The 24,475-nt window shown below is 37.9% G+C and overlaps 1 protein-coding gene across 2 annotated transcripts in view; it reads left to right on the top strand.

Annotated features, from left to right (window-relative positions):
* The first annotated feature begins 2,424 nt into the window (after positions 1 to 2,424).
* The window catches only part of LOC106873547 (actin-binding Rho-activating protein), a 53,100-nt gene continuing 31,049 nt past the window's right edge, over positions 2,425 to 24,475 (top strand). The window contains exon 1 of one of the 2 annotated variants that reach the window (XM_089353217.1): positions 2,425 to 2,520. The gene's annotated coding sequence lies outside the window, so the exon portion shown is untranslated. Of the gene's footprint in view, positions 2,521 to 18,249; positions 18,634 to 24,475 lie in introns of those variants that run through there. The other variant, XM_089353218.1, reaches the window with a different exon arrangement.

Below are 24,475 nucleotides of genomic sequence, written 5' to 3'. Positions count from 1 at the left end.
AGTTAACAGAGGTGTTAGAGATAGTAGAAGTGAATTGGAGAGAAGGGTGGAAGTTAGAGAGGAAAGAGGGAGGTGACACCTCTACAGTTGTCTATGTAGAGAATTTATATATATATATATATATATATATATATATATATATATATCATCATCATCATCATCATCGTTTAACGTCCGCTTTCCATGCTAGCATGGGTTGGACGATTTGACTGAGGACTGGTGAACCGGATGGCAACACCAGGCTCCAATCTGATTTGGCAGAGTTTCTACAGCTGGATGCCCTTCCTAACGCCAACCACTCAGAGAGTGTAGTGGGTGCTTTTACGTGCCACCGGCACGAAGGCCAGTCAGGCGGTACTGACAACGGCCACGCTCAAAATGGTGTATTTTACGTGCCACCTGCAGAGGAGCCAGTCCAGCAGCACTGGCAACGAACATTTCTCTTGAAAAAAACAACAACAAGAAAAGAATTAAATAATGAAAGCATTTAAATAAAAGTATAATAGTGTTTAAATTCTGCCTTACATCTTTTTATATCCCTCCTTATTCAAGGCTGACAGCAGTAATTCTATATATTTGTCTGTAAAGATAAAATATTTAACTTTTATATATATATATAAAACCCAGCACTTATTCTATCAGTCTTTTTTGCCAAGCTGCTAAGTTACAGAGATGTAAGCAAACCAACACCAGTTGTCAAGAGGTGGTGGTGGGAATAAATACACACACACATAATAGGCTTCTTTCAGTTTCCATCTACCAAATCCACTCACAAGGCTTTGGTTGGCTTGGGGCTATAGTAGATGACACTTACCCAAGGAGCCATGCATTAGGACTGAAACCAGAACCATGTGATTGGGAAGCAAGCTTCTTACCATACAGCTGTGTCTATGCCTAAGAAGAAATACTTATATCTGCCTATTTAAATATCTATGTCTACCAAATGATATGTGTGTGTGTGTATATATATATATATACTTGCTCTTAATTCATATATATATATATATATATATATATATATATATATACATACATGCTTCCTCTTAATTTCTCACCTGATGTTTCTTGGGGAGCCTACATACAATCAATTGGTAGGTCTGCTTCCCATATTGTTGGGTCACTATTTGGTCCAACAAAGGTCAACCTAAAATCCAAAGCTATTTTGTATTTTTACAAGTCCACAATCCATTCTTGTATGGAATGATGTTGTCATATTTGGGCAGGTGCACCATCTTTTCATTTGGATCTCGTCAAACAAAGTTTAGTAACGAGTCTCTAATTTGATTGGTCCCTCTCTTGCTTCAACTCTACAACCCTTGTCACATTGTTTTTTTCTTTTGTTACTATCACAGGAAGTGTTATAATGAACTTTCTCTCTTAGTTCCAGATCACTTTCTGCCTTCTCACCTGCATCAAAACTCACACCATCTTCATCCAAATACTCCTCCTTCAACACTTGCAGCTTTTTACCTTGAACTGCTAGACTTTGGGGCTTTCTTTTATCTCATTGTTTTCCCCCACTTCTTATGACCTGAACTTTTTCAAGTCTAAAGTAAATTCATTCTCTTTCACTCTTTTACTTGTTTCAGTCATCTGACTGCGGCCATGCTGGAGCACCACCTTTAGTCGAGCAAATCGACTCCAGGACTTATTCTTTGGAAGCCTAGTACTTATTCTATCGGTCTTTTTTGCCGAACCGCTAAGTTACGGGGACGTAAACACACCACCATCAGTTGTCAAGCGATGGTGGGGGACAAACACAGACACACAAACATATACATACACATACATATATATATATATATATACATATATATGACGGGCTTCTTTCAGTTTCCGTCTACCAAATCCACTCACAAAGCTTTGGTCGGCCCGAGGCTATAGTAGAAGATACTTGCCCAAGGTACCACGCAGTGGGACTGAACCCAGAACCATGTGGTTGGTAAGCAAGCTACTTACCACACAGCCACTCCTCTTAATTTTCTCTTCTTCATGGACCCTTACACTAAGCATCTTTTCACTTTATTTGAGATATTCAAAAAAAAAAAAAAGAGAAATCTAGGTTTTGTATGACAACCCCTGATTTTCTGTTCTCTATCAGAAGTAATAGTTCTTCAACCCCTTTCTCATATTATGTAATATTATCTTATCACAACCAGTTCCATCTGTGATAAGACATCAATGATAACAGAATGTAAGTTGTTTGAGCAGTTCATGGGCATCATTTATGGATGCTCATATTGGTAACAATTCTCGAGTCCTGAATTCTTGTCAGTCTGCCAAAGATCATTCTCTGTACTAGTAGGGTACCCACTGTTTACACTGATTACTTAGTATCAAGTTGCTATGTACTCTACACTTAAAAAACACCATGTCCTTGATGGCACTTGAGTGCAGATGCATATACTGCACTTCTTTCTAGAGAAGCTGCCAAACAGGGGAGATAATAATGTCACTTGCCATAAGATATGAGAGAAAAGTTTGAATTTTGGTGTTACTGAGTATGTAGAGCAACATATGGTGAGTATTGTGATAGTTTGGTCATTTTTACATTAGTGTTATAATAATGTTGTTGTCGTTATTGTGAGTACACGTGTATATATATGTGCATGTGTTCTGTGTATGCTTACCCCCTAACCCCTTGTGATGTTCTTGTTCCTACTTTCTTTTTGTAATAAATATTACAAATCTCACCATCTGGATGGTGGTACTTTCAACCGTTTTACACTCAAAACAGCTGGAAAGATCAATACCCGTACTTCTCTCTTCACCATCAGATAGAACTATTTTGAAGATTTTCAGGCCACTTCAGACACATTTGTGAATACTTATGACTGTTTTTGTTGAGAAATTAATATTTAAAAATGAAGGTCTTGATGCAGCCTCCACTTTCAGATTCCAATTCACGACCACCCAGTTAAAAAAGTGAACCATTTCTGTTATCAAGAAAGTATCCTTAATAAACATACTAATGTAGCTGATGAAATTTTGTCTTGCAGAGACTGTCATTGATAAACTGTGCTAAAGGCTTCTGAAATTGATGTAAAACTAGACATTTTATCAAAGAAATCTGGAAAGGTTGGAATGTTTCCATTAGATGAAACAGTAAACAATCTTGTGCATACATTAGTAAAACTATGTTACAAATTTTCATTATTAGCAATGGAACTAGTATTAGTTCAAAATTAATGATCTATATACATGCATAACATGTGTATACTATTGAAATCCTTCTAAATTGTGGTATTTATCTTGAGCAAGTATTCCTTGTAGATGTACAGTGTTAAGAATTGCAGAAAACTCTCAGCAGCAGGCAGAGGTTGCCCAACAGCAACAGTGGAATCATTAGACCCAGATTCTTGCTTGTTTGCTTCATCAGCAGCAAATATCCATGGCACCACATGATATTTTTCTGTGATTTTAACACTAGATATGTATAAGAGGAGATACTTGCTCAAGACAGACACCACATTTGAGAAGGCATTCAATAGAATACAAACTTTGAGTTTGTATACAAATCATTATGTTACTAATAACAAAATTCTTCATTGGAGCAAATTCGATAGTATTGAGGTAACTGTGTGACACCACCAGCTGTGGTGGATTGGCCACATTCAAAGAATGCCAAATCATTGATTGCCAAAGATGCTTTTTTATGGAGAAATGCAAAACAGGAACATATCTAAGAGGAACTATAAGGTTCAGCTAAACTGGACTTTTAAAAAAAAAAACTTGTAAATGAATTCTCCCTCCTGGAAACATTAAATCCTTGGCTGTGGAGGAGAAAATGCCATATTGGACATAAATTCTTTGAAAGTAACCATAAAGAAGAAAAAAACAAACTGAAGGAATCATCAATGGAAAGAAGTGGATCAACAAAAAGTGTCTTTTGAATAATTACACGTAACGAGGAACTCTGTGTAGTGAGTGATTGAATCAGCTCGTTCCAAGAATATGCAAAGAAATGAACCACCTAAGGTAATATAGGGTTGTTGGAAGTGATTGCTCTGATGCTGGTCAGTAATATGACCAAATATTCCACAGTCCATGTTGTGATGTGGACAGTGTTTTGGCCGAACAAGAAGGACACTCCATAATTTGGTGTGTTCAGACTTTTCTGTTTGGAAACAAGTTTACCATTATCACTAATTATATCTCACCCTTCTTTCTTTAACTTCTCACTGAAAACAAACCAATTCCTTCCATGACTCCTGTGAAGATCCAAACTGGGCTCTGTTGCTGTCTTCTAATTGCTATAAATTATTGAAATAGAACAATGCTGACCAAGTGGACTGCATTTACCAAGTTTGGAATCATTGGTAATTGAGATAGTAAATACTTTCTGTCATTTAGACCAGTGCTACTCAAAGTGGTGGTCTGTGGACTGGTGCCATCAGCGGCCAGTTCGCATTGAGTTTCCAGAAAAGAAAGAAACACTATAAAATGCTTTTGTAACATTGTATTATTTGTTTACAAAATAAATATAAGATAAAAAATAAATTGTCAACTTTTATTATATTCATTATATATATTGTTTCTGGTATAAATTAATATTACCAGTCCCTGGCACATTGGAAAAAAAAACTGCTGGTTCACCTCATCAGATAGTTTGAGAAGCACTGATTGAGATGACCTAATTACCAATGGTGGAGGATGCTCAGAAAGTATAGTTGCTAGAATAAGAACCAGCAGGAGAAAATTTACAGAGCTACAGTTGGTAACAAAAGGTTTCTCTCTCAGATGAAAGGTTAATTGTAAGACGCTTGTGTATGAATTGCAATACTATTTAGTAGTGAAATGTAGGGAACAAATGCAGAGGACTTGCACAAACTAGAAAGTAATGAAGCCATCAATGTTCCACTGGATGTACAACGTCATTGTGCATGTTTAACAAAGTGCAAATGAGCTGAGAGAAAAACCGGTCATAAGAGGCATCAGATGTAGTGTGCTGGAGAGAAGACTGCACTAGTATGTGATGCATATGGATGAGGACAGCTAAATGTAGAAGAGGGAGACATAAGAAGATGCAGAATGAAGTAGTGAAGATCAACAACAGGATGCTAAGCCTCATGGAGGAGATGAAAGAGGACTAAGATGAGTGGTGATTTGCTGCACTTGAGAAAACCCAACAATCTCAATAAAAAAATGAGCTCCTAAAAGCATACCATTTGTATTTATGCCCTTACACCCACCCCGTCTGTCCATATCAAACCTCCACGGCTCGTCTTCTTAACACCCATCCCTTCATCCCTCTTCTAACTATGGCACTGATTATTCGATTGCTGTAATTTTAGCCTTGATACACTATCCCCACATCCTTTCTCCCTTTCCTGCTGGGGTAGCCATGTATCTCCTCTACATCAAGACAACTCTATATCATCACCTGGTACAAAGCCATCTCCCCCTATACCGCATACCTACTCAGTCAAGGGGTCTTTGGTTTGCAAGTTACTTGGTGACTTCACAGGTGGTAGGCATTAGGAAGGGCATCCAGTCATAGAAACCATGCCAAAGCTGACATTGAGTTTAGCAGTTTCCTGGATCATCAGATCTTATTGGATCCTCCAATCCATGCCAGCATAGGAGATAGATGTTAAATGAGGATGATAACAACAATGAAAATGTAATATGATATCAATGATATTGAATAAAATATCAATGACAAACTATAAATGATATTAAAATATTTAAACGCCTCCTTTTCAAAGGTAAATAAATATATCCATCACATATGTTGCTCAAAATAAGAAATTTAAGAATGTTGGTTACTACACTACACTATATGAATGTGCATGTGTGTGTGTGTGTGTGTGTGCATGGATGTATACCAATGCTGCCAACTGGTGTTAAAGTAAATATAAAGAAACTCTAAAAGTATTGTTTACCTGACAAACTATTTCAGCAGATACCTTATGAACAGAGAAACTGTGCTTTGCTGTTTTTATTCCCAAGACAAACTTTCAGATTGAGTTACATAACAGAAACCAATAATAAACAAAGCCAAGAGTATAAATTGTTTTGACTTGAATTTCAAGAAGAGACTTCCCTTTCAATAATAGGTTGGTTAGTATTTATATAAATGTAGTTTAAGCAGAGTGGTGGGGGTGGGGTGGGGATGGAGGTGGAGAGAATAGCTGAATAGTTTTACATTCAAATACTTCCCTGCAATGCTTTCAGCAACTGCAACAACAACAACAACAACAACAACAACAACATTAACAACAGTAACAAACCAATTAGAAAAAGTAATACAAATGCTGTGGGGTGCTTTTATTAAGTCATTCAACTGGATCAGGGAGGGGTACCATAATGGATCTGATAAGGTTTGTCAGTCTTTAAACATAACACAGCTTTGTCCACTCAGGGCTGACCTAAATATATGAAGAAGTGCAAGGCAGGCAGCCCAACATCTATGTAAATACCACTGCTTAAATAATCTCTATTGTTATTATACACATCCAGCTACAACTTGTTTTATATTCTCCATATGAATGCAGAATGTTGGCAATGTAAACTACAATAAGAAAATATCGTTAAATCATCCGCCTACTTTCCTCGACATTTCTTGCTTCTTTCTCTTTATAATTATTCCAAAGAAATAATAAAAAAAAAAAGGATAAAATAAACTAAAAAGATCTTCCCTTGTATCCTCTCCCTTTCCTTCTTACATTCTCTTTCTCTCCTCCCACCAACCCTACTCTCCCTCTCTCCTCTCAGCCAGGTCAGAGACAAGACATATCACCATTAACTTCCCACTCAAGCAAATTTTTTGCTACTGACAGTATTTTTTTTTTAGTGTTTTTTTAACCGATTTTGTTTTTTTTATATTTTTGTTTTAATTTTATTTCTTTTATTTTTGTTTATATAATTCCTATTCCTGTTTCCATTTTGTATGGAATCCTTGTTTACATCATTCCTCTTTGAATTGTCTTAATGCAACAAACAGCAGTTGAAGAAGCTTCTTTAGTAGCCACCCCCACGACCTATCATACCTGCCACATCTCTTCCCATTCCTGTCTTTGCTAGATAAATATATACACTGTGGTGTCAATTGGTAGATTGTGGTCTTCGCAACCACTGATTAGCTAAACATTCTAAGCAGTGTCAATTATTTTGCAATAACTATTCTAGGCCTGCTTGGAGGATGTAGAGCAACATTACACTCAGCAAGCATGCAAATGATACTCTTTTTATAGGATTCATAGGCCCAAGATCAGATCAATAACAGAGGAAAAGTACCAAGGTACATGTAGAATGGTGTCTCTGTGTATTTGTTTCACCCTTTAGCATTTAAATTGGCCATACCCAGACCATTTATTCTACCTGTTTCGTGTTCAAAATGGCTAGATTTGGCCCGTCATGCCTACCCTACAATGTCATTTTAAAAATAAACATCCACATTTTCGAGCGAGATCGTTGCCAGTGCCCCTGGACTGGCTTGTGCGGGTGGCACATAAAAGACACCATTTCGAGCGTGGCCGTTTTCGTGCGGGTGACACGTAAAAGCACCCACTACACTCTCTGAGTGGTTGGCGTTAGGAAGGGCATCCAGCTGTAGAAACTCTGCCAAATCAGACTGGAGCCTGGTGTTGCCATCCGGTTTCACCAGTCCTCAGTCAAATCGTCCAACCCATGCTAGCATGGAAAGCGGACGTTAAACGATGATGATGATGATGATGATGACATCATCAAAATCCTGAAGCTATGAGAATAAATAAGCATCACAATCGACAGAGAAATCTGAATGCTAAAAGGTTAATGGCTTAGACAAGGAAAGAAAGCATCCATGATCATTTTCAGGACCTTTGTGGCCGATTGGAAGAAGGTAACAAAGGCCAGAGACCTGCTTACAACAGAGTTTATTACAACAGAGAGGACTCTGCTGAAGATACCCAAGTGCCAGGTGGTGGTGTTAAACCAGGTAACAGATTAAATAAAGCAAAACGAATCATTCAAAGGGAAACCAAACTTTACTATCACCAGTAAATGAAATTGGTAAGAAGTAAAAAGAAATTGTTGGATCTCTTTTTAGCTATGCTGAGAATGTCTGCAGGAAAATGCTGACAGTAGCAGCTTTTAAATCACTGTGGTAGCTTTGGCTTAGCTATAAACACCTACATCTATTATTCATTTGGATGATCTGAGTCACTGCTTAGTGTTACTATGACATACCAGTTGAAGGGTGGAGGCCTCCATAAATTCCATAGCAAGTTAAATAAGCTACATACTTAACTCCAACTGATTTCCTGTAAGGAGGGTCATTTAAAAATACATACTGGCCTCTAAAGTTACAACAACAACCATCAACATTATCATCATCATTTAACACCTGTTTCCCATGCTGGTATGGGTTGGATGGTTCGACAGGAGCTGGCAAGCTGAAGAGCTGCACCAAGCTTTAATTGTATATTTTGGCATGGTTTCTATGACTGGATGCTCTTCCTAATGCCAACAATTTTACAGAGTGTACTGGGTGCTTTTTACATGGCACCAGCATAAATAAACTAAGTTGAATGCCAGAAACAAAACTGAGGCCATGAACACATTTGCCATGCCTGTAATCAACTACTGTTTCAATGTTATAAGTTGGTTCCTCTCTGAGATCAACAAAGTTGATGACAAAACCCGAAAGCAGATCACAATGTATCATATGTATCGTTCAAAAGCAGACAGACTGCATGGACCTCCTGAAAAAGGAAGGCACTCTCGTTGAAAATTGCAACAATGAGAGACTTTCTGCAACAAGCAAACAACTGGATGTTAAAACTGATTCTGAAACACAAAGATACCAAAATATTACACTCAGTGATGAAAAAGGTAAAAATATATCTTTGGGATATGCAGTTAGATGAACCAGAATCAGAGGAAGTGTCCCCAACTGACCAGGCAAAACAAGAAATATAACCAAACAACCCCTACTCCATACACGAAGGAGAAATGGGAGCAAAAACCACTGTGTGGCAAATAATTTATTAGAGTCAGGGATCATGACAAAACCCTTGGCTGGCATGCTCTTTGCAAAGAGGTGGCAGGGTAGCTCAGTCCATACATTGGTCAATAAGTTACACATACAACCTCCTTCACAAAGACAATTGGTTGGTAACACAAACCAGCAGAAGCTGCTCAGGATACTGAAGTTACCATCCTTTGGAGTTTCAGTGTTCAGATTGATCAGGAAATGCAGGCTAACTGACCAGATATCATTGCGAAAATCATGTTGAAAAAGACTTGTCTTTGGATTGATGTAACAGCCCCAGCTGACAAAAACACATCTCTGAAAACATTTCATTGATTGAGTAAATATAAGGACTTGGAGACAGAAATCAAAAGAATGTTGCATCTCAAAGAACATTACCTATTGTTACTGGGGCACTTAGAATGATATCAACAGGAGTGAACAAATAAATTAACCAAATTCTGGGCAGCCCCAAATATTTGAATTACAAATGGTCATACTTGGTGGATACCTCACATATTTCACATAAATTCCTCTCCATATGAATACAATCTTACTTATTCAGTGTTATTATAAATTTTATAGAGAGTTTTTTTTTTAATACGCAAATAACAGTTTTTCTTAATTGCAAGGCACCTCACCTGTTAGTATCTTCAGATGCAAAATCCTGTTGTCCTTTGATGTCTCTGGATGAGACATGGGTGCAACATGTATAAATTAAAGCAAAGCCAAAGAATAATAATGATGATGATGATGATAATGGCTGCTCCCTTTGATTTTGAAATTGCAAGAATGTGAACTCTGAGGAGAGTGTCTGACATTCCAGTTGTTGTAGGGGCACTCGGAATACTAAGAACCGAGTTTGAGAAACAATTCAAAGAAATCGGAATCGACATGAGAGTAGAGCAAGCCCCCAAAACTGCTCTGCTGGGGACAGCTAAGATTTTGAGATTGGTATTTGGAGGTTGAATGGTTCCCACAATAATTAACAACCAAGTATCAAAGCTTATAATGTATAGAAAGAGACCCTGTGAGATCTCTGACAGCAGGCTGCTATCTGCTCTCACAGAATCTACCAGAACAAACAAGACTAAATGTTCTGAGAAGTAAAACAACAACAACAACAATAATAACCCTAATAGATATAAGTGATAAAAATATATCTGTAAAGGAATTTGACAAATTAAGTAAATATAAGGACCTGGAAATTGAAATACAAAAGATGTGGCATCTTAAAGCGAGAATTGTTATTGTAGGTGCCCTAGGTATAAGAAAGGGATGTCAGAAACATCTAGATAATATCCCAGGAGAACCATCTCTCAGAGAAATCCAAAAGATTGTGCTGACAAGTACTGCCCACATTCTTTAGAAAAACCCTATCAATTTAAATGTCTGTGTTGTGTTACATGAAGATATTTCACTACTGCCCCTGTAACTTCTCCTCCCCAAGCTGTCAGTCATACTGTAACATTTCTTATCCTTCACTCACCCTAGGACACTGGCCGATGCTGGTGGCACATGAAAAGCTCCTTTTGAGTGTTGGGCCTCATGGAGGCAAAGTGGCTGATGCTGGTGGCACATGAAAAGCTCCTTTCGAGTGTTGGTCCTCATTTGAAAGGAGCTTTTCACGTGCCACCATCATCAGCCACTTTGCCTCCATGAGACCCAACACTCGAAAGGTGCTTTTTATGTGCCACCAGCATGGGTGCCAGTTACATGACATCAGCATCAGCTACGACTATGATTTCACTTCACTTGACATCTTTATTTCAGTCAGGTTATCCTGTTTTGGCTAGGACTCTTATCCATGCCCACCCCCAAATAAACATCATTCAGTTGACAAACCATCATTCTATATCATACAATACTCCTACACACTACTCATCTCTCTCTATCTATAGTCATTCATATTCTTCTGAAGGAACAAGGTGTGTGCATTGCCATGCTTGCCCCCCTTCCCTTCATCATTGTGTAATCCATATCATTCCATTGCACCAAAAACTATTTCTTATCCACAAAGTAAGCACAGAAATGGCTATGTGATTTAGATGATTACTTCCTAATTATGTCCTCTCAAGTTCAGTCTCACTGAATAGCAACTTGGACAAGTGTTTCCACTATAACCTGGGGCAACCAAAGGCTTGTGAGTAGATTTAGTAAATGGAGACTGAAAGAAGCCTGCTGCATATATATATGTGTGTGTGTGTGTACATACACACACACACACATGTACCAAATTCATTCACAGAGCTTTGATTGCCTTGGGGCTATAGTAAAAAAAAAAACACTTGCTTAAGGTGACACACAGTGGGACTGAACCTGACACCATATAATTGGGAAGCATGTTTCTTAGCCACACAACCACTCATGCACCTCTATATATTTTACAAAAAGGCAGCAACTTTGAAGTTTCTACCTGATAACCTTTGTTGGACGGTTGTAAATTTGGGTTCCATGTTGCTTTATATATTCTTTGGCAAGTTGTTTTTCTAGGATAGGTGGAGCTATGTGAAATGGTAAGTAGGCTTGCTGTATGTATGGGGAGTAAATGTATAGTTAGGGGGTTGGGGTAGATGAGCCTGACACTTCTAAAATGGACCCCCCCCCCCCCCGTGTACAAAGTTATTTCCACACTTGACTGAACAATTATACAATTCCTGCTTCAAACCAAACAAAATCACCCAGCAATATCTTCCTACACCCTACAAATATACTTTCCTCCTATCCTCTTCTACCTTCCTTCCTATAATACATCCAGTGAAGGCTAGCAGGTGGAAACTTCAAAGTCACTGTCATCATTCTTCTTTTAATTTAAAAGTTTAACGAACATATATTACGGTGATGTACTTGCATAGCAAGTGACTTGATCTGAGATCATGTACTGAAACAAAAACAATTGCAGCGTGGAAGGTGTTTATAAGCCATTTAAAAAACATAAAAACCCTTAGATTCACTTCAACATTTAAATTTAATTTGTGTCAAAATATTTCCATCGCTTTCAAACTGCGACCTGTTCACTAACGGAGCACAAAATTTTGTCAGTGAACAGATGCAGGTTCAAAGCGACGAAAAGATTTTGACAAATTAAATTTAAATGTTGAAGTGAATCTAACGGTTTTTGTGTATTTTTTAAATGGTTTATAAACATCTTCTACACTGCAATAAACATATATTTTATTAAAAAGTTTAATGCTGAATTGTTTTATATATAACTTAACATAAAAACAAACATTAAGATATATACTTTAATATGTATGTATGTGAGACTGTATGCGTCTCCTGGTCTTGACGTGATATTTGTAAATGAGTGTCATTGTCATATAAGCAGTGACATTCATTTCCAATCTACTGCAAAAACATGTCTGGCCATGGAAAAAAATATTTCCTTGCTTGGAAACGGGTAAGAGTTGGCAACAGGAAGAGCATCCAGCTGTAAAAAAATCTTCCCCAATAAACGCTGTCTGACGCCTGCAAACATGGAAAAGCAGACATTGAAAAGATGATGATGATGACTGCAACCATCTAGAACTTACTTCTTGGTCATATTTTCAATTCAGGCAAGAAGAGGCAAAACTTAAAGCTGCAAATCCACCCCATTGACTTTGCCACTATAGGAGAAATGTCTACAAAGGCAACTAACATGGATTCTCTACCCCACCCCACACACTAAAATGCAAGAAAATAAATACAACTAAAAAAAATATTCTCATATTTGTGTAATTGAAGAAGTCAGGAGATATTTGGTAGACGTCTATCTTCATTGCCAGAATGTGCAATAGTTCTGACAACCATTTCCACACAGCAAGACATCTTATATAAGTTCACATTTCCATAGGTGTTCCCTTCATTTTACAAATAGATGAGATAACAGTTGAGTAAACATGTTAAAGCAGAGCATGTATCTTAAACTAATATAATGAGAATCGGGGATATATAATTCCATGTTGCACTACAATAATATTTTTACTATTCTCTAACCATACGATTATTCAAAATTTAACATAATAATTATGCACATGTTTTTCAAAGAGGAGACTCACTTTTAAGATGAAAAATAAATAAACTAGAAAAACCATAGAGATTTACTTCAGCCTTCCTCTTCTTCTCTCCCACCTGCCTCTTCTTCTCTCCCACCTGCCTCTTCTTTTCTCCCACCTGCCTCTTCTTTTCTCCCACCTGTTAAGTTTTAAAGAGATAATAGTTGAATTGTTGCCAAGACTGAAAACAAATAGTGATTTTTTTTACATTAAGTAAATTGAGTTAGGGTGGGGTGGGGGTGGGGGAAAGCAGGTAGTGGGGTGGGAGAAAGCAGGTGGCCGGGGGTGGGGGTGGGGGGTAGATGGTTTTGCTATTAGCTTCTATCATCATAAGCAACAACCTTTGAGGTGACAGAGCATGTTTGAGGTGGTGGGCGTGGTAGGCAGCAAGAAATTGAAAGAAATGTTATGGCACCAGAAATGAAAAATGATCCCAGCAGTGACTTATCTCCTACTTGTTTCTATACCTACACCACACACACACACACACACACATCACATAACCCCACTCCTGCTAAAAAAAAGCACATATACACACAGTGATAACTATGTATCTATCTTACAACATTACATATATACATATATACACACACACATATATGAGAGAGAGAGAGAGAGAGGGAGAGAGAGAGAGAGAGAGAGGGAGAGAGAGAGAGAGAGAGAGAGGGAGAGAGAGAGAGAGACAAACAGACCTACAATCTACATGTTCAGATGGATGGGTAGATGGATGGATGGACAGATGGATATGAATGTGTGTATGTGTGCTTGTGTGTCTGTGTGTTTGTCATATAGTCCTTCCGTGTTAGCGGTTTTTAGTTACTTTCAATGGAAATTAATTTGCTGCTGAGAAAATAGCAGAAGTGAAACAGTTTATTTGGGTCATTCATTGTTAGGAGAGGCATTCCAAAGGTATTATAAATAAACCACACAGATATTTAATGGTGGAGAAATATGGCTGCTTCATAATATGACACGACTGATTACATGCATACACACACACACGTGCATACATACATTCATTCATACATAGACATACACACACATACATACATACATACATACACATGCACACACACACATACATGGAGTAAAATAAATTCATTAATTTTAAGAGTGTTTGCTAGTAATATGAGTATATGTGTTTATGTATGTGTATATCACCACCATCATTAGCATCACCATGATTTAACGTCTGTTTTCCATGTTGGCATGGGTTGGATGGTTAGACAGGAGCTGGTGAAGCCAGAGGGTTGCACCAGGTTCCATTGTCTGTTCTGGCTTGGTTTCTACAGCTCGATGCCCTTTCTAATGCCAACCACATTACAGAGTATACTTGGTGCTTTTTATGTACAACCAGCACTGGTATCAATTCTGCTGTGCTGTGTTCTAGAGAATAGCAAGATGCCAGACATCTCAGTCCTTTGCAATCTCCTTCCTAACGCACAGTGTCTTGACATCAGCCTTCAACACTTTGTCTCATGTCTTCCTAGGTCTCCCTCTTCTGCAAGCCCCATCCGCTTTAAGTGATCAGCACTTCTGTATGCAACTGTCTACAGGCGTAGGAGTGGCTGTGTGGTAAGTAGCTTGCTTACCAACCACATGGTTCTGGGTTCAGTCCCATTGCGTGGCACCTTGGGTAAGTGTCTTCTACTATAGCCTCGGGCTGACCAAAGCCTTGTGAGTGGATTTAGTAGACGGAAACTGAAAGAAGCCTGTCGTATATATGTATATATATATATGTGTGTGTGTATATGTTTGTGTGTCTGTGTTTGTCCCCCCAACATCGCTTGACAACCGATGGTGGTGTGTTTACGTCCCCGTAACTTAGTGGTTCGGCAAAAGAGACTGATAGAATAAGTACTAGGCATCCAAAGAATAAGTCCTGGGGTCGATTTGCTCAACTAAAGGCGGTGCTCCAGCATGGCCATAGTCAAATGACTGAAACAAGTAAAAGAGTAAAAAAGAGTAAAGAGTAGCCATAAGCATCACACGACCAAACCAGAGCAGTTTTTTCTCTTGCACACAGCATCTAATTCTTATGCCCAACTTTTCTCTCAATACATTAACGCTTTGTCACACATGTAGACTAACATTGCACTTCCAGAGAAGCATAGTAGCTTCATTCCTCTCTAGTCTTCAATTGTCTTCTACATTCAGGGCCCATGTCTCATAACCATGGAGCATTATTGCTTGTATACATGCATCATACAATCTTCCTTTCATTCGGAGAGACATTTGGTTGCCAACAGAGATAAAAAAACAACTCCCTGAATTTTCTCCATCCTATTCTTATTCTAGCAATTACACTTTCCATGCATTCCAACCCACCTCCCACCCAATTAGGTCTCCTAGATTGCAGAAATTACTCACTACCTCTGAAGAGCTTCCGAGGCATTTGAGAAAATTGATTTCCTGAGTATCTGTAGTTTTATGGCTGAGTGCATCTTCTATGCACAAACATTACCTCTGATGATCTCTCTATTATTTCACTGTACCTCGTGTGTCCATAGCATGCACTCTCTCTCTCTCTCCCTCTCTCTCTCCCTCTCTCTCTCTCTCTCTCTCTCTCTCTCTCTCCCTCTCTCTCTCTCCCTCTCTCTCTCTCCCTCTCTCTCTCTCCCTCTCTCTCTCTCTCTCTATATATATATATATATTATATATATATATATATATATATATATATATATATGCGTGTGTGTGTGTATGTATATATATATGTATATGTGTGTGTGTGTATGTATATATATATATATATATATATATATACACACACACACACACACACACACACACACACACACACACACACACATATATATATATATATATATATATATATATATATTCATCATCATTTAATGTAGTGCTATATTGTTTGTATGAGCTGTATGATTCAATAGGATCCAACAAGCCAGGGGATTGTGTCTTGTTCCAATGTCATCTTTAGCATGGTTCCTATGGCTGGATACCAACCACTTTACAGAGTGTCGACTGGGTGTTTATTTCATGGCACCAGCATCAGTAAGATCTTCAAGGAACTCAGAAGACAAGACCTACCCACTTCAACTGAGTAGAGATGCAGCACTGAGGAAGGTGGCTTGGTGCTAGGTACTGCGAGGTTAAAGAATAATAGAGAGACAGGAACAGGTGTGTTGCAGGAGAGGAAATACATAACTACCCCAGTTGGAAAAGGAGAGAAAAGAGACAGAGGTGATGAGGCATCAGGTTGCAGCCTCAAGGTATAAGAAAGCGATATAAAAAAGAATATAATTATCATCGTCATTTATTGTCCGCTTTCCATGCTAGCATGGGTTGGATGATTTGACTGAGGACTGGTGAACCAGATGGCAGCACCAGGCTCCAGTCTGATCTGGCAGAGTTTCTACAGCTGGATGCCCTTCCTAATGCCAACCACTCCAAGAGTGTAGTGAGTGCTTTTACATGCCACCGGCATGAGGGCCAGTCATACGGTACTAGCAATGGCCATGCTCAAAATGGTGTTTTTTATGTGCCACCTGCACAGGAGCCAGTCCAGCGGCACTGGCAACGACCTCACTCGAATGATTTTCTAATGTGCCACCGGCACATGTGCCAGTAAGGCGACGCTGGTAGCGATCACGCTCAAATGGTGCTATATACAGGCCACTAGCACGGAAGCCAGACAGTTGCTCTGGCAATGATCATGCTCGGACAGTGCTGTTAGTGCTCCACTGGCACAGGTGCCAGTCATCTAATAGGGAGAGAGAATTGAGGGTAAGTCTGTAAGTTTGTGAAACAGGAATGACAGATGGTTAGAGAATGGTGAACAGGGTTGGAGGTGTGGCCGGTGATAAAAACAGTTTGGAGGGGGAGGTAAAGGAAAATAAGAATGGGTCAGGAAGGAGGAGGTAATAGATGGGGGTGAAGAGCAGCAGTGTAATAAAACCATAAAGATGAGAAATAGGGAGATGATATGAAGTAGCCAAAGAAAGATGCACAGTGACAGAAATGGGGGTTAGATGTATGTAGGGTATCAGAGATAGGGATCAGATGTATCAGAGGTTGTAATCTTTGTTGATTGTGATCATAATAGAATTGAGACAAAACAAGGATCAAATGATCGACTAAGTGCAAGGATGGTGATGGTTTGGCATGAAAAAAGCAGCTAGTCTACACTGTGAGGTGGTTGGCATTAGGAAGGGCATCAAGCTATAGAAACCATGCCAAAACAGACATCGGAGCATGATGCAGTTGTTAGACACATTGGATCCTCTCAAACTGTCCAACCCACACCAGCATAGACATTAAATGGATATTAAATGATGATGATGATGACGACGATGATTGTGTATATATTGCATGGATATTGTATATGTATGTGCTGTATATATATCATGTGTAGCATGAATGGCAAAGAAGGTCTATAAGGGGTGGAAGAGTTTTGCACCTTGAAGTGGAACTGGATGTGTGGTTTATATTACTGTTTGTTTGTTTAATCTCAGGTCAACTCTAATTGAGAAAGATCTACAATCACTAGCATTCCAACCGTGACCATCCTGTTTTTCCTATGTGCAAGCAACCCAGGACTCAACCATCCAACATGTCCATTTTTTAAAGATGGTAGTGTATGATTTGAGGGAGATTTGGCTGCTATTTCAAGCAGGTTGATTAACACCATGGTTAGTCTTTCATATATGTATGTGCAATTTACATGCTGGTATGGTACAATGTGGGGGTCCAGGCTGGATTAGAGCCCCCTCCCGCTAGCACCAAAGAAAGAAAGAGGAACCTCTGTGTGATCATAAGGAATACATTGGATAATGTTAGCGTTGTTGTTGTTGCAGCTGTTCTTACTACTATTTAATCTCCCCACTCTTTCCCTTTCCTTCCATATTCCTCCTTTATTCCCTGTCCGTGGTCAAAACAATTTCATTTGCCTAAGGTTTCATAATTATTAATTCATTTTAAAACTGTTTATTTCCTGTGTCAACAGTAATTTTCTGCTCATAATGGATAATGAGGTTACTATATTACTATTTTGCTTTTTTAGAAAATAATAAATTCATCCCAAAGTGATTTCTTCCACATAACCTGATATCTGATTACATTTTTCTATTTGAAGACTCTTCTTATCCCCTGAAATCTGCAATTGGGTATCATCTTTCAGCTAAAAAAACTTGTTGTTATGCTCTCACTTCTTGTTTATCTCAAATTACACTCAAAATGATCTTACACACCCTAATTACAATATTTTCTTATTTTTATGTTAGTGATTTTACAGAGATGTATAGACAAAGTAGGGGGGGTATGCCTTCTGTGTAGACAAAGTAGGGGGGAACATGCTCTCTCTGTAGACACTGTAAGGAGGAACATGCCCTCTGTGTAGCCACTGTAAGGGGGATACACCCTCTGTGTAGCCACTGTAAGGGGAATAACCCTCTGTGCAGGCAAGATAGGCAGGGATATATGCCTTAGAGGTAGGCAAGGTAGAAATTGCTTACCTCTACAAAATCTATAAACATTAATTAATTGATTGATATAAAAAAAAAAACCTGGTGATTTCCAATTCATTATAAAACAATGCTAGTCTTATACAATAATTCAGTAACAAACGACTATTTTGATAATTAATAATGACAGAAGAAGAATGAATACCAAAAGGTAATATTTATCCCTATTTAAAAGTGGATGTTGCATAAGAACACAAAATACTGCATGTTTTACTATGAGACAACCGCTCATGTGGACTTGTGGTGCATATAAGCACTCAACTCACGTTTCTATCATTGAGGGGTGTTAACTGTCTGCTACGGCCACTGGAACTGCCAGATCACATGACTTCACGCTTCCTTGAGTTGGTCAATGACAGACGTCCAGTGAAGACATCACATTATCTTGCAGTTCCGGTATTCATAGCAAATGGTTATCACCCGTCAATGATATGAACAAGAGTGCTTATATGAACCACAAGTCCATATGAGTGGTTCTCTCAGAGTAAATAGCACAGTATTCTAAATTCTAATGCCACATCCTTGTTGAGTGAGAGATATTTTGATGTTTGATTGATAAAATATTTCCTCACTTTCAAAATCAATGTTCATATTATATTTGATGTAAAATTATCAAACACACATTTTGTTTGTTTCTATCTAAAAATTATTTTGTGTGTGTATGTATGAGTGCGTGTGTGTCTGTAAGTATGTATATGTATGAATATTTTATCCAACAATTGGCAACATTTTACCAGACTTTAATATTCCTCATCGGTCTATGCAATAGTAATGATGTATGTATATAAATATATATATATATATATATATATATATATATATATATATAATTATGTGTATTTCTTCTATCTTAATGAATAAAAATTCTTCTGATAGAATAAATGGGTTAATAGAAACCAATGTAGCAAAGAACACAAAATAACTGTGGTTAGCTCCTGTTTTTAAGGCAGGAACTCCTTGAAATTTTGGGTATTTGAGTATATTTAAGAATTTAAGGATTGGAGAAAACGCATGTTATAATTGCATACTTTATTCCTACATATGTTTCATTTTATATTCCACCAGATGTATATATGTGCATATACATTCATGCATGTGTGTATGTGTGTGTGTGTGTGTGTGTGTGTGTGTGTGTGTGTGTGTGTATCATCATCATCATCATCCTCCTCCTCTAACATCCGTGTTCAGTGCTGGCATGGAGTGGATGGTTAGAGAGGATCTGGCAACCCACTTTTTTTCCTGCCACCAGCACCACCGAAATTGCCAAGTTACTTGTGAGACAGAAAAGAAGAGGAAAGAGAAAAGCCCCTGTGTCTAAATAGGGGGAGTTTTAGGAAGGGCAAGGCGGCCTTATGCTGTGTGTTGAGTGGCTAAAATATGATAGAGGGACAAGCACAGGTGTCTTGCTGGTGAGGTGATACATTAACTGCCAGACATTATGTAAGGGAGAATAATAAGGGAGAATAATAATAATTGGGAAGATGAAGATAGAGAAGAAAGATGGTAGTGATGGGGTGCCAGAGCAAACTCTCAAGTTGGATGAGTATATGATGAACAGGGGTGGATATTCCGAGTGTGCTAGGTGTGTGCTGCACACCCTTCGCAAATGGCAAATTCATTATGAATATTAACCTTACTCGTTAATTCAATCACAAATCTTAATGGAAAACTTTTGTTATACCCCTGCTTGAAATTTGATGGCATTGGATGTGGCAGCACACCCAGGACAACAACCACATGGTCAGTGGATCCTGGGGTGGGGTGGGTGGGGTATGGTGGGGTGAATTGGGGGTGGGGATAAATTTATAATACACATATATAACATATATGGTAATGATGCCACATAAGGAAAGAAAAAAAAAAACAAGTACACTCTGTGAGGTGGTTGTTGTTAGGAAGGATATCCAGTTGAACCAACCAACCCATGCCATGATAGTGGTTGTGAATTAGTGTTATTGTCCTAAAAGCAGTGTTGTTCCTTTCAAATATTCTGCAGAAAAATGTCAGGCAAAGTCAGGAACTATTACTTTGTTTGGTGCCTGAAAACAAGTGAGGTTTGGCAACAACAATGGTATCTGGCTCTAGCCATAGAAAATCTCTCAAACTCCATCCAACCCATGCAAGCATGGAAAAGCGGACGTCAAAATGATGTTGATGATTATACACAGACACACACACACACATCATTATTTCACACATACATTCATGCACACACACACATCTTTTGTGCGTGTATTATTTGATGTAAATATTTTTGATGTTGAAATCAAAGCAACCTCTTATCATCTGTAAAATTTATAACGGTTGCTATCGTTTGTCACAGCTACATTAGTTTATCGACCAATAAAGAATGTAAATATATCCATTGTTAAATATTAACTTGCAGTTTTGTGTCTTCTGATAAGACTTTACAATTCTATTTATTGGTAACTCTGATATAATTCCATCACACGTTCTTCTGATATCACAGCTTCATTCAATTTTCCAATTTTTCAAAGTATTTTTAACAAATACCATTTTTCCTTTTATTAGCCAAACTTTTTATTTTGGCAATATTTGCTTTCACTTTTCACTACAAAAAAGCAAACATTGATTACTATTATTTGCATGAACAGCCATCTTGGAGGGGACCAAAGTAGTAAATACCTCATGTTGTTATATCCATGGGTAGTTCATTGATTTGAACACAGATCCACAAAGTGACAGTTTGGTTTAGTCTAACACCAGACTGGCTGATGGCAACAGATGTGTGTGTCTGTATGTCTTCACCTTTCAGAACCAATCAACTGGTACAACAGCCCATTCATCTCTCTGGAGGCACTGATGCCAACAGATGGAGTGACACCATTACCTTCACATGTCTTCTGCACTCAAAGCCTTCATTCATCTAAACACCATTCAATCTCAAGTGTGGACTCCTGGTATGTAAGATGCAGCAGCAGCAGTGGTAGTGTTCATGCTAGTAGTTGTAGTAGTGGAGAGGTGATGATGGTGATAGAAGGATAGGGAGAAGAATCAGTGCCTAAGTGAGCTATAGGTGGCAATGGGTGAATCAACCAATGAAGTGGACAGCTTCTTTTGAATGTGGCACAACATGTTTGAATGTGTAGGCTGTAATATGGCCATAAATACTGTGAGCAGTACAAGCATATATATATATATATATATATATATATATACCAACTTTAAATAGAGCTCAAAATTAATCCGTTGAAAATACTTTATTGCAACAACAATAACAATAATAACAATAATAATAACAAATAAATAGACCTATGTACATTTCGATAGAACATCCAGAATGATTAATACATATCATAAAATATTATAAAATATAGGATACTCCATCTCCTCAGGGTCCCATTATTATTGCTGTGAGTTTTCTGCTAAGATTGTTAACAGATACTATATTTTTTACCAAATTTTTTGATTAAAAAAATATATATTTAAAAAAAAAAAAATATATATATATATATATATATATATATATATATATATATAGAGAGAGAGAGAGAGAGAGAGAGAGAAATATTAACATTTCTAAGTCTCTCTAAAGGAGATTATGGCAGCAATACTGGATATTAATAGTTATCACCAAGCTAACATGGCAGTCCTGGAAAATAGGATGAATGCTGCCATTGATTAGCTCCAAGAGGCCATCGCCTCTAGCTAGCAATGTGACACACGAACCTGTGTCCATTATAACCTTCGAACAGGGGAGGTCAGCCACTTCCCCTTGCTGGTCCGGCATCTACAGACTAGTTTCAGGGTATTTGCCCCTAATCAATGTAGAGCAGCCGAACCCAGCAGGTGTCGCTGCTGACAGTCTGTTCGAAGGATTATTTACCTAAATTCAGTGGAATACATCCACCGGTTTTCAAAAATAGAAATATATATATATATATATATATATATATATATATATATATATCAGCTCTGCTCCCTTGCTGGCTGACTCTCTCTTTATTCTTTTATGTGTTTCAGCCAAAGTTCATGTAAAATTTGCACTCAAAAGTTTTCTGAATTGCTGATACACCCAGGGGAAAAAGGTTTTCAATTTAGTTGTATTTAGCATAATTTCACTTATTAGATTTTATTAGATTTTCATTAAATAAAAATAATTTCTGTTTAACAGGTATCAGACTGAAAACTATTAAATTACAAAGTGTTTGTGTTGTTTATTATAAACTTTATTTTACATTTCTTGCCCACAAGAGATTATGTCTGATCTTTAGCATACTGCTGTATGTCTTCTCAAATCACGATTACAGGAAAAGTTGCTGATAAGAATTACCAACAAAAACAAAGCTGATAAATATGCACAGGTGTTGCAAATTAAGTTTAATTACCAATAAACATCAGCTTGGATGACACTTTACTCATCTGACAGAGGAAGGTGACTGATCAAACTGATTATGTAAACAGAATTCTTTTCCGCCTATTCTTGTTGGAACCTTTGATACTGAGTATCGAAATTTTAATCCCTTTCACACTTATAAAATGTTAAGCAACCCTAAAAATTTCTCATTACCATCATTATCAGTATGGGCAGAATTTATGAATCGTTTACTGTGAAGGAGAAATTAAATATGTTGAATATTCATTTGAATGTGGCAATAGAGCTGCTGGAAGGCATTTTAATGCTAATGAAGCTAATGTTTGAAATTGGTGTAAACAGTGTGACAAACTTAAAACTGTGCCTCGTAATGAACAGATAAAAATAAAACCATACAATCAAGATTATCCATATCATTACATTTTTTCAGTTAGGAATATCCATATCACTATGTATGTGAATGGTGTTCCATTACAATAGGTAGAAACTCCAAGCAATGTAAAATATGGCCCAAACCGTATTTACCAGCATGAACGTCAGACTTCAAAGGCTAGTTAACCATTTAATGGTTTCAGTAAATTTATACAGAAAAAGTAAGCATTATACTGTCCAACATAAATAAAAGTCAACTTCATTATATTTAAGTCATTATTTTTTTCTGCAAAAACCTTCTCTGACATTAAATGAGTCAACTTCTGGTACAAATGTTTATGTTTTGTACATATTTTTGCAACAAAAAAAATTTCAAACAAAATTCTGGAAATGATCTACTCATGTAATTTATGCACCCACTAAAGTTTGATTTTATTTTTGCAAAAAAAGTGTGTAAATTACATGGGTTTTTATAGTAAGTTCTTTGGGATACAGTTTTGATGATGCTACATGTGTAAGATTGCATGTGGGATCATTGGAGGTTATAATATGTAGCATTTGTACCAAGTTTGTAAGGTTTAGTTATTTAAGACTGTCTGTCATGAAGGAAACATTTATCATCATCATCATCATTTAGCATCCATTTTCCATGCTGGCATGGGCTGGACAGTCTGAGAGGAGATGGCCAGGCCAGAAGCTGTACCAAGTTCCATTGTGTGTTTTGGCATGGTTCCTACAGCTGGATACCCTTCCTAATGCCAACTATTTTACAGAGTGTATTGGATGCTTATTATGTGGCACGTAAAAATATTTAGTGATGTTTCTGTGGTTTGACGTCGGTGTCTGGGGAGGCTGACCGGAAGGGCGAGTCGACCGGAAGGGGAAAAAGGGCAGAGGGAGCCTCGATCGGGATTCGTGCCCTTTTCGAACGGGGTTGTGGTCAGGACAAGACGTGTTAAGCGACGGTCTAGGTTTGGGAGAGGCAGCTGCTATTCCTGGCGTACTTTGGGTCGGGGCAAGCTTCAAGGATTGGATACCGCAAGACAGACTCGCAGTCGAGGAAAGGAAAACCGAGGTAAGGCGATTACATCTACTCGTACGCACACACTAAACCTAACAATAAGTCTTGTATTACTAACTACTCATGATTTCAACCCTATTCTCTTCTCAACGTATCTATTTTTGCATTATACTTACCATTATGCTCTCTCTCTCCCAGTCAAGGTGACCCTGGGGAAACAGTAATGAAAGCTGTCCTTTCTACCTCTGAGAACAATTGTGAAAA

Source organism: Octopus bimaculoides, chromosome 6 (assembly GCF_046866305.1).
Source record: "Octopus bimaculoides isolate indiv1 chromosome 6, ASM4686630v1, whole genome shotgun sequence".
NCBI classification, from domain to species: Eukaryota; Metazoa; Mollusca; class Cephalopoda; order Octopoda; family Octopodidae; genus Octopus; species Octopus bimaculoides.
Note: the sequence above shows the minus strand (reverse complement) of the source record. Positions and strands in the feature narration are given on the sequence as shown.